Raw genomic sequence first — 10,348 nt, 5'->3', positions numbered from 1 at the left:
CTGAAGCATCAACATCAGCTGATGCGATGCTTCTCCAGTGAGGTCCTGCAGACCACGGTCTGACGGCGAGAGCAGCAGCGAATAGTCCTGGACTCTGCCCTGGCTCTTAGGCTGGCGTGCGGTGCTTAGCTGAACAGGGCTCCCGGATCTTTCCTTATTACTGTGGTGGGCTCCGGCAGTGTCCAGACATCGGATCGGCCGTGTGTTGTTGCGGTCCAGCTGTGCGCCCCTTGGAGCCCGCTGCGCACGCACCTTGCTTCTGTCACCGACAGTGGGAAACTGCCCGATGCTGCTGCGTTCGCTTTTTCTTATAACCGCGTCACCAGCTTCCAGGTCACGGAACCTGTCCGGGCCTTTTTGCCTTTCCCTGGACAACATGGGATGCAGCCTCAGCAGTTCCAGACTCGGTCTGGCACAGGTATCCGCAGTCCGGTCTTCCTCCTTACATCACTACTGCCCATTTTCACTTTTCTAAAATTAGGTAATCAAACAGAAGTGATACATTTTTCACAATAAGATATACCTAAAAAAATGTCCTTCCAGAAGCTGCTGGCTTTCAGTCATTCAGTCAGTGTACAGGCATGATACAGTACCAGCTGTAAAAGTGCCTGAGCGTGCTTATGGCATAGTGAGCGATGTGGAGACTACTGACTGTAGCCACTCCGTTACCACCCCAATGACTGAAATCAGTTCAATTTGTCCCGGTAGGTGCGCTTCAGTAAGTATTGTAACTCTATTTACCTGCAAATTTACCCTATGTATGCAGGTATTCCGAGGTGAAAGGTTTCCTTTAACTCAGTGTTTCTCAACTCCAGTCCTCAAGACCCCACAATAGGTCATGTTTTCAGGATTTCCTTAGTATTGCATAGGCGATGGAATTAATGCATGAGCAGGTAATGAAATTATCACCTGTGCAATACTAAGGAAATCCTGAAAACATGACCTGTTGTGGGGTCTTGAGGACTGGAGATGAGAAACACTGCTTTAACTTATACCACTTCGCCACATAATATGGGACGTTCTGAGGTGTTGTGCCTGTACCAATTTAAATTCTGAAATTCAAATATGTGCACGGAAGAGCCACGCTGATACATTGAGCATCAAAGCAGATCTCTCTTTATGAGAGGTCCATCATACAGTGTTCTAGCCATCAAACAGTTTGGGGGCTACTAAGGGGTCAGTATACTGTGTGGGTGGTACTATACAGTGAGGGGGCATGATACTGTCTGTAAGAGAACATCATACTGTGTATAGGGGAGCTGTACAGGGGGGAGACTTGGGACATTATTAAATGTAAAGTGGGCACTTATTGTTATAGGGGAACTCAGTTTATTGTGACTATCAAAGGGGCACACAGGGCATTATTACTTTCTAGGGGCAAAATATGGGCACAGTTCTCTAGGGCACTTGCACCCAGCATTACTATATTATAGAGGGGGCTTTAGAATTTAGAAGGCACAGAGAACCACACAGCAGGTTCAGTAATAGGGACACATACGGCAGCAGCATTGGGGTATCGGCAGGATGAGGAGTTTCTGCAGGTTGGGAATAGATGCTGATGGGGCTGGAATATGAGAAGTGAAACGTGTCTTTGTTGTATTCTCTGCAGATGAATCGTTGTTGGAAGAAGTTGTCATGTCGGTCTGGGCCAGATGGAAAAGACTGGAAAAGTGAACGATTCCATCAGAAAGAACGTCAGCGGTAAGTCATTATCTGTAACTGTGCAGTGATCTGTTATATGCTCCGTAGGGCTGGTATCTACCACTGACCATATGGCGGTAATATCTATGTAAGTCTTTATATAGAGATTATCTTCAGTAACAGCATGGTCATCAGCTGAGGTTCTCCTACAGTATTAGAGTGCCTCACCCAGCTGTAATCAAAGTTACCTGGTTAGGGGTCCACTCAGAAGCTTCGCACCCCCTAAACCAAAACCCTAGCTACGCCTCTGGCTAAAGGTGATTCTGTCTACACCCAGCTGAAAAGTTAGGTGTGTTTCCTCTCCTTAAGTTTCGTTTTCTCTCACTTTCATATGTTTTGTCTAAGTCCATTACACAAAGACATTCCTGAGGGACTTCTGTTATCTCACACACACACTGGCTCAAACTCCATCTTGCAGGACACAACATATGTAGAATATGCACAACAGAGTCAGGATAGATAGTAGTGATACATCCTGCTCTCACACCACTGACTAGTCAATGTTTTTGTTCATTAAGGCCAAGTTCACACAACATTTTTGAGGCCTTTTTTTTAAAGCTGATCTTCCCAAAATTTCTTCAATAAATATTTTGAAAAACTTATGCAATTAATTTCTATAGTACATATATTTTCATTTTTCGTTCCCATCTGTACCTTTTAAAATATTTTTTTCAGGAGATGTTTAGACAATCACCTGATGAGGTTAATATGGCATATCAATTTAAAAACCCTTTAGAAAATAAAATTTTTCCAAAACGTTTCAACATTTTTCAAAACTGAGGTTCCTGAAGCAGATTACACTTGAAAAACTTGCCATTTTTGGTCGACCAATAGTTGAATGTGAACATTTCCCATTGAAAACTCTTGTTGACATGAACATTTTTCCGACCTTGTCCTGCTCACACAGTGCAGACGATCCTCTGTTAGATGCAGGCAGATCCATATGCACAGACATTTCTCCAGGCCAGGACGATCACAGGACAGAAATTTGCTTATCACAAGATCTTGGCACAAGGCTTCCTCGGATATTGGATATGTCTCAAATTTGCTTATTTCAGGTTTTTGTATGACTATTTATAGCTGGAAGAAAACCAGACTCAGCAGATGTGAGCTGAGCTGACTCTACCACTGTCCAGAACACCACAGAAATGTTCCAGTCTGTAGATTTGTGGAAAATTATCTTGATGGTCATCACATTTACTCTGGGAACCGCTCTAAACTCCATGATCATCTCCATCTACTATGGAGACTGGAGGAGGAGGCAAAGTTTCAGCTTTTGTGATCAGATACTTCTCTCCATTGCTCTGACCAACCTGACCATGCAGATGTTCTTCCCCCTCATACTCTTTATATTGTTCTTCTTCTTTGACGTTCCAGCCATCCAGCTGTACCTCCTGCATATCTGTATCTTCTCCCAGTTCCTGACTTATCTCCATTTCTGGAATACTGCTTGGCTTTCCAGCTATTACTGCTTTAAGCTGGTGAGCTGCTCTCATCGTCACTTCACCTGGTTGAAGAGCCGCTTCTCCGGTTCCATTGCGCAGATAATCGGAATATCATTAGTTGTGATATTTCTCATTAATCTGCCTATTAACTGGATGGCAGAAAACACTACGGTTCATAATGAGACCAGATACCATTTTGATGTAAGGTCTCCTTACGTGGCTTTTAATCTGCTTCTCGGTTGCGGGGTTCCTTTGCTTGTGACTGTCACCTGTATTGGTCTCAGTGTGACAACTCTCTTGAGACACGTGTGGAGGATCAAGAGGAACAGATCAGAGGTCACCTCCCGTCCTCAGGTCAAGGGTTATGTACGGGCAGTCAGGGTCATGGTCCTGCAGACCCTCCTCAATGTCACTCTCCACATTGCCATCAGTGGCTTTTTTGTGTTTGCGGGAAGGCTTGGCTCCATATTAGATGGAATCTTCCATTAATTGGTCCTGATTAACCCCACAGCTGATGCTTTAATGCTAATTACTGGAAATCCTAAATTAAAAAGCAGATTATTGAGAAAAATCAATATTTTCTGACAAAAAGTGTATTGCTCCATTTATCCTAAATTTGTTATTATTATCTATTGATCACAGCTATTATCTCATATCTATCTATTATCTGTTTCTGTTATTTTATGGGTCTGATTGTATTACTATGTTTGATTTTGTCTTCAGTATCTTCATGTCATTATGCTGTTGACCCTTTTCCTTTCAGGCAGATTTTTTGATTGGATGAATAAATTTTGTTCATGAAATCTTTTTTTTTTTATTACTCTTGTTTCTTTCTTTTAGTTTTTGATTCTTATTGTTGGAGTATGCAACAGCCACCCGGGATTCTGTGGAGTGGACAGATTGTAGATATGCATAGTAGCTCCTCTCTAGTCTGTACAGTATGACGTTGGTTCTGTTTGGGTCTTCTGTAATCCTCCTTCTTGTTGTGATGTTGATGGTGGCTGCCTGTAAGTCACAAGTCCTTCTCCCACAATGTAGGAGGGATGAACAATTTTACCAAAAGTTGAAATCTACAACTGTCCCAAACCATCACCGGCAGCAACTTAGTACAGCACTTTTTTCTGGTTTAATCTTAGTTTTTAGTCATCTTATTACCTGTTTTCTTTGGCTTCTCCTTCGGTGGACATCTGTGGTTTTTCTTCATTGTATATTGGTGTATGATGCTTCTGATCTGTCTTATTACTTGTTTTCTTTGGCTTCTCGTTTGGTGAACATCTGTGGTCTTTCTTCATTGTATATTGGATGTGCGATGCTTCCGATCCGTCTTATTACTTGTTTTCTTTGGCTTCTCCTTCGGTAGATATCTGTGGTCTTTCTTCATTGTATATTGGATGTACGATGATTCTGATCCGTCTTATTACTTGTTTTCTTTATCTTCTCCTTCGGTGAACATCTGTGGTTTTTCTTCATTGTATATTGGATGTACGATGCTTCCGATCCGTCTTATTACGTGTTTTCTTTGGCTTCTCCTTCGGTAGACATCTGTGGTCTTTCTTCATTGTATATTGGATATCCGATGCTTCCGATCCGTCTTATTACCTGTTTTCTTTGGCTTCTCCTTCGGTGGACATCTGTGGTCTTTCTTCATTGTATATTGGATGTATGATGATTCTGATCCGTCTTATTACTTGTTTTCTTTGGCTTCTCCTTCGGTAGATATCTGTGGTCTTTTTTCATTGTATATTGGATGTATGATGATTCTGATCCGTCTTATTACTTGTTTTCTTTGGCTTCTCCTTTGGTGGACATCTGTGGTCTTTCTTCATTGTATATTGGATGTACGATGATTCTGATCCGTCTTATTACTTGTTTTCTTTGGCTTCTCCTTCGGTAGATATCTGTGGTCTTTTTTCATTGTATATTGGATGTATGATGATTCTGATCCGTCTTATTACTTGTTTTCTTTGGCTTCTCCTTCGGTAGACATCTGTGGTTTTTCTTCATTGTATATTGGATATACGATGCTTCTGATCTGTCTTATTACTTGTTTTCTTTGGCTTCTCCTTTGGTGGACATCTGTGGTCTTTCTTCACTGTATATTGGATGTATGATGCTTCTGATCTATCTTATTACTTGTTTTATTTGGCTTCTCTGTTATGATCCTAGTGGCAAGGATCGCAGGTTGGACTAGCTAAGTAACTGAACAGACAACTAGCTCTGGGGAAGTGGTAACTAGATTGACTGCAACCTGATCCTATCCGCAAACAACTATAGGTAGCCGTGGAACGTTACCTGAAAATCCTAGACGTCTCTTCACGGCCTGAGAAACTGACTATTCCTGGAGGGAAAGAAAGTCCTCTCTTCCCTCGGTGGAATGACCCCAAAGATACAGAATAGCCCCCCACAAATATTAACGGTGAGTTAAGGGGAAAGCACAAACGCAGAGATGAAATTAGATTTAGCAAATGAGGCCCGCTAATACTAGATAGTAGAAAATAGGAAGGGAACTGTGCGGTCAATAAAAAACCCTATTCAAAATATCCACGCAGAGATTGCTCGAGCCCCCGCACCAACTAACGGTGCGGGGGAAGCAACTCCGTACCCCAGAGCTTACCAGCAAAAAGAAATCACATGTTAGCAAGCTGGACTAGACTCATCATACACAGAAATCATATTGCAGGCAGATGAGCAAAAAATATTCAAACAGAACTTAGCTTATCCTGAAGAGGCAGAAAACGAGATAATCAGGAGTAATCAGAATAGCACTGAATACATTGACAGCCGGCAACAAGTGGAAGTGAAGCAGAGCTAAATAGGAGCCTCCCTGGTGAATAACGAGGCAGCTGATCCAGCCAGACCCGCAGGATAATAAACCAAACCACCAGGGGGAGCCAAAAAACCAAAGTCACACAATACCATCTGTGACCACAAGAGGGAGCCTGAAATCGGAGTTCACAACAGTACCCCCCCCCCCCTTGAGGAGGGGTCACCGAACCCTCATCAAAAACCCCAGGGCGATCAGGGTGAGCCACATGGAAGGCACGAACCAAATCGGCCGCATGAACATCAGAGGCGACAACCCAGGAATTATCCTCCTGACCATAGCCTTTCCACTTAACCAAATACTGAAGCCTCCGTCTAGAAATACGAGAATCCAAGATCTTCTCCACCACGTATTCCAATTCTCCCTCAACCAGCACAGGGGCAGGAGGCACAACCGAAGGAACCACAGGCACCACATACCTCCGCAACAACGACCAATGGAACACATTATGAATAGCAAACGATGCCGGGAGGTCCAAACGAAAAGACACAGGGTTAAGGACTTCCAAAATCTTATAAGGACCGATAAACCGAGGCTTAAACTTAGGAGAGGAGACCTTCATAGGAACAAAGCGAGAAGACAACCACACCAAGTCCCCAACGCGAAGTCGGGGACCCACACAGCGACGGCGGTTGGCAAAGCGCTGAGCCTTCTCTTGTGACAGCTTCAAATTGTCCACCACATGATTCCAAATCTGATGCAACCTATCCACCACAACATCCACTCCAGGACAGTCAGAAGGCTCCACCTGACCCGAGGAAAAATGAGGATGAAACCCTGAATTACAAAAAAAAGGCGAAACCAAAGTAGCAGAACTAGCCCGATTATTAAGGGCAAACTCGGCCAATGGCAAAAAAGTCACCCAGTCGTCCTGATCAGCAGAAACAAAACATCTTAAATAGGTTTCCAAAGTCTGATTAGTGCGCTCGGTTTGGCCATTCGTCTGAGGATGGAAGGCCGATGAAAAAGACAAATTAATGCCCATCTTAGCACAAAAGGTCCGCCAAAATCTAGACACAAACTGGGATCCTCTGTCGGAAACAATATTTTCAGGGATCCCGTGCAAACGAACCACATTTTGAAAAAACAGAGGAACCAACTCGGAGGAGGAAGGCAACTTAGGCAAGGGCACCAAATGGACCATCTTAGAAAAACGATCACACACCACCCAAATGACAGACATTCTCTGAGAGACAGGGAGATCTGAAATAAAATCCATGGAAATGTGCGTCCAAGGCCTATTCGGGACAGGCAAAGGTAACAACAAGCCACTGGCACAAGAACAGCAAGGCTTAGCCCGAGCACAAATTCCACAAGACTGCACAAAGGAACGCACATCCCACGACAAGGAAGGCCACCAGAAGGACCTAGCCACCAAATCTCCGGTACCAAAAATCCCAGGATGGCCTGCCAACACCGAAGAATGAACCTCGGAAATAACTCTGCTGGTCCATCTATCCGGGACAAACAGTCTCTTCGGTGGACAACGGTCAGGTCTATTCGCCTGAAACTCCTGCAGCACTCGTCGCAAATCTGGGGAGATGGCAGACAAAATCACCCCTTCTCTGAGGATACCAGCTGGCTCTGAATTGCCAGGAGAGTCAGGCACAAAACTCCTAGAAAGAGCATCAGCCTTCACATTCTTCAAACCAGGCAGGTATGAGACCACGAAATCAAAACGAGAGAAAAACAACGACCAACGAGCCTGTCTAGGATTCAGCCACTTGGCCGACTCGAGATAAATCAAATTCTTGTGATCAGTCAAGACCACCACACGATGCTTAGCTCCCTCGAGCCAATGTCGCCACTCCTCAAATGCCCACTTCATAGCCAACAACTCCCGATTACCAACATCATAATTCCGCTCGGCAGGCGAAAACTTTCTTGAAAAGAAAGCACATGGCTTCATCACAGAGCCATCAGAGCTTCTCTGCGACAAAACAGCCCCCGCTCCAATCTCAGAAGCATCAACCTCGACCTGGAAAGGAAGGGAGACGTCTGGCTGACATAAGACCGGAGCCGAAGAAAACCGGCGCTTCAGCTCCCGAAAGGCCTCCACAGCCGCAGGAGACCAATTAGTAACATCAGAACCCTTCTTGGTCAAATCCGTCAATGGCTTAACAACACCAGAAAAATTAGCGATGAAGCGACGGTAAAAATTAGCAAAACCCAAGAACTTCTGAAGACTCTTAACAGATGTAGGCTGAGTCCAGTCATGAATAGCCTGAACCTTGATTGGGTCCATCTCAATAGCAGAAGGAGTAAAAATGAAACCCAAAAAAGAAACCTTCTGGACTCCAAAAAGACATTTTGAGCCCTTCACAAATAAAGCATTGGCACGCAGGACCTGAAACACCATCCTGACCTGCTTAACATGGGACTCCCAATCATCCGAAAAAAACAGAATATCATCCAGATACACAATCATAAATTTATCCAGATATTCGCGGAAGATGTCGTGCATAAAGGACTGAAAGACAGAAGGAGCGTTAGAAAGTCCAAAAGGCATCACCAAGTACTCAAAATGGCCTTCGGGCGTATTAAATGCAGTTTTCCATTCATCACCCTGTTTAATACGCACAAGGTAATACGCACCACGAAGATCTATCTTGGTGAACCAACTAGACCCCCTAATGCGAGCAAACAGATCAGATAACAATGGCAAAGGATACTGAAATTTGACCGTGATTTTGTTTAGAAGGCGATAATCAATACAAGGTCTCAGGGAACCATCCTTCTTAGCCAAAAAAAAGAACCCCGCACCAAGAGAGGAGGAGGACGGGCGAATAAGTCCTTTCTCCAAAGACTCCTTTATATAACTCCGAATAGCAGCATGCTCCGGCACTGACAAATTGAAAAGTCGTCCCTTAGGAAACTTACTACCAGGAATCAAATTTATAGCACAATCACAATCCCTATGAGGAGGTAGAGAACTGAGTTTGGGCTCATCAAATACATCCTGGTAATCCGACAAAAACGTAGGGACTTCAGAAGGAGTGGGTGAAGCAATTGACACCACAGGAGTGTCGCCATGAATTCCCTGACAACCCCAACTTGACACAGACATTGCTTTCCAATCCAGGACTGGATTATGAGTCTGCAACCATGGCAGGCCCAACACGACAACATCATGCAAATTATGCAGTACAAGAAAGCGAATCACCTCCTGATGAACAGGAGTCATGCACATGGTCACTTGTGTCCAGTACTGAGGTTTATTCGTAGCCAGTGGTGTAGCATCAATTCCCCTTAGTGGAATAGGGAATTTTAAAGGCTCCAAAACAAAACCACAGCGCCTGGCAAATGACAAATCCATCAGACTCAGGGCAGCACCTGAATCCACAAAAGCCATAACCGGGTAAGATGACAGGGAACAAATCAGGGTAACAGACAAAATAAACTTAGGCTGTAAAGTACCGATGGTGACAGATTTATCAATCTTTTTTGTGCGTTTAGAGCATGCTGAGATAACATGAGCTGAGTCACCACAGTAAAAGCACAACCCATTTTGCTGTCTATAATTTTGCCGTTCACTTCTGGTCACAATTCTATAACATTGCATAGACTCAGGTGTCTGTTCAGAAGACACCGCCAAATGGTGCGCAGGTTTGCGCTCCCGCAAACGCCGATCAATCTGAATGGCCAGAGTCATTGACTCATTCAGACCTGCAGGCGTAGGGAACCTAACCATGACATTCTTAATGGCTTCAGAAAGACCTTTTCTGAAATTTGCAGCCAGGGCACACTCATTCCATTGAGTAAGCACCGACCATTTCCGAAATTTCTGGCAGTACACCTCTGCATCATCTTGCCCCTGAGAGAGGGCCAACAACGCTTTTTCAGCCTGGTTCTCAAGATTAGGTTCCTCATAGAGCAATCCAAGGGCCAGAAAAAACGCATCCACACTGAGCAATGCAGGATCCCCTGGAGCCAATGCGAAAGCCCAATCTTGAGGATCGCCACGCAAGAAAGAAATAATAATCTTAACTTGCTGAACAGAATCCCCAGAGGAACGAGGTTTCAAAGAAAGAAACAATTTGCAATTGTTCTTAAAATTCAGGAACCTAGATCTATCTCCAGAAAACAGCTCCGGAATAGGTATTCTAGGCTCTGACATAGGACTGTGCACAACAAAATCCTGAATACTTTGTACCCTTGCAGCAAGATGATCTACACTGGAGGCTAAACTCTGGATATCCATATCAGCAGCTGAACTCAGAGCCACACCAAGATTAAGAGGAGGAGAGAAGCCAGACACACAGCAGCTAGACACACGGCAGCAAAAAAAAAAAAAAAAAAAAAAATTTCTCCAAGCTTCTTTTCTCCTGCTTCTGCCATGCAATTAACACTTTACTGGCCGGCTGTACTGTTATGATCC

This window comes from Ranitomeya variabilis, chromosome 7 (genome assembly GCF_051348905.1).
Source record: "Ranitomeya variabilis isolate aRanVar5 chromosome 7, aRanVar5.hap1, whole genome shotgun sequence".
Classification (NCBI taxonomy): domain Eukaryota; kingdom Metazoa; phylum Chordata; class Amphibia; order Anura; family Dendrobatidae; genus Ranitomeya; species Ranitomeya variabilis.
Note: the sequence above shows the minus strand (reverse complement) of the source record.